This window comes from Penaeus monodon, chromosome 22 (genome assembly GCF_015228065.2).
Source record: "Penaeus monodon isolate SGIC_2016 chromosome 22, NSTDA_Pmon_1, whole genome shotgun sequence".
Classification (NCBI taxonomy): domain Eukaryota; kingdom Metazoa; phylum Arthropoda; class Malacostraca; order Decapoda; family Penaeidae; genus Penaeus; species Penaeus monodon.
The window spans coordinates 743,484-744,854 of record NC_051407.1 but is presented as its reverse complement, the minus strand read 5'-3'; positions in this window follow the sequence as shown (position 1 = coordinate 744,854).

Genomic DNA, 1,371 nt, shown 5'->3' with positions numbered 1-1,371 from the left:
ATGTTGACACACAGTCATCATCTGAACTGTCATCATTGACATCCTTGTTGGGAGAATGACAGTATAAATACAACATTGTTCAGGACCCCTGGAGGTCAAAGGCCAAGGATCATCTACCATCTTCTCCTTGAAATAGTCCATTATAAAGGTATAAAACCATGACAGGGAGACTTGTGACCAGCATAAAAGTTGGACACTCTCATGGTACCTATAGACATTCCCGTGTCCGTCAGAAATAGTTTTGGGAGATTAAAACTATTACTTGTGTACTTAGCATGGGTCTTATGGAAGTAAATATTAATTATATAATTATTTGGTTTGAATGTAGAACTGAACATAGAATCCAATGTGTAAGAAAAGGAACAAATGAGGCTTATTGATATCTCTTTTTTCTTTTTTTTTCTGTTTTCCCTTCTGTTGATATATAATTTTATTGGAATTGAATGTACTCTTATTTGGTTTAAATTATGTAGAATAGTCAAACTTGTAATGGAATCCAACAACACATTTATGAAACTAGGTACAGGTAACAAATTCTTTCTAATAGGACTATATGTTCCATGGGAAATATTCAGACAAGTTTATTGTTACCTTAGGAATGTAAAAATTTAAGATCATCAAAAGATCTTTTTATACATATCCATTAACGTATGCTAAGAGCATCAAACCAAAAGTAGAGTTGTAGCCAAAGTCCATAGAAAACCTGCCACAACTAAAACAAATGAAGCATCTTCATACTTCCTGGCCAGAAGTGGAGTTTACAACTTTACAACGTTATGACTGTTTTCACTATTTTTTTTTTGAAGATGAGGCCACTATTTGATCTTCATATTCACTGTATAAACAGTTTCTATCATCAGTTCTTAATTTCTATTCCTTGCTGTGTAATTGGTTGTGGTTACTAATAATTATAATTATGTATAATTGACCAATATGTTCCTCAAATGGAGGCAGTGGACGACAATATGAAAGGATTGCCAGAGTGAAGAAGGAAGAGTTTGAAGGCATAGAGGGAAAAAAGAGAAATTAGAGGACTAATAATCAGATTCTGTAGTTTAGAAAATCTCACTCAGTTATTATAATAGTCATTATATATGTATACATTTCTCTATGTGTATGGGTAAATTTGTGTATAACTTTAGACAAAAGATTAGATTAAATGTAATGGAAGTTTTTTCATGTCAAAATGTGGGTAGTGCACATATTGTGTATGTGTTAGTTATTAACATACTTTTTTGTTCTATATGTCATCTTCTCGTAATGTTTCTTATTTTCAGTTGTTGTGTTGCATCATATATTTATTTTTGCTTCATTAATATGGTGACATAGATGTGGATTAAAGTTAGTGCTGAAGTAAGTAGAATTTAGCAC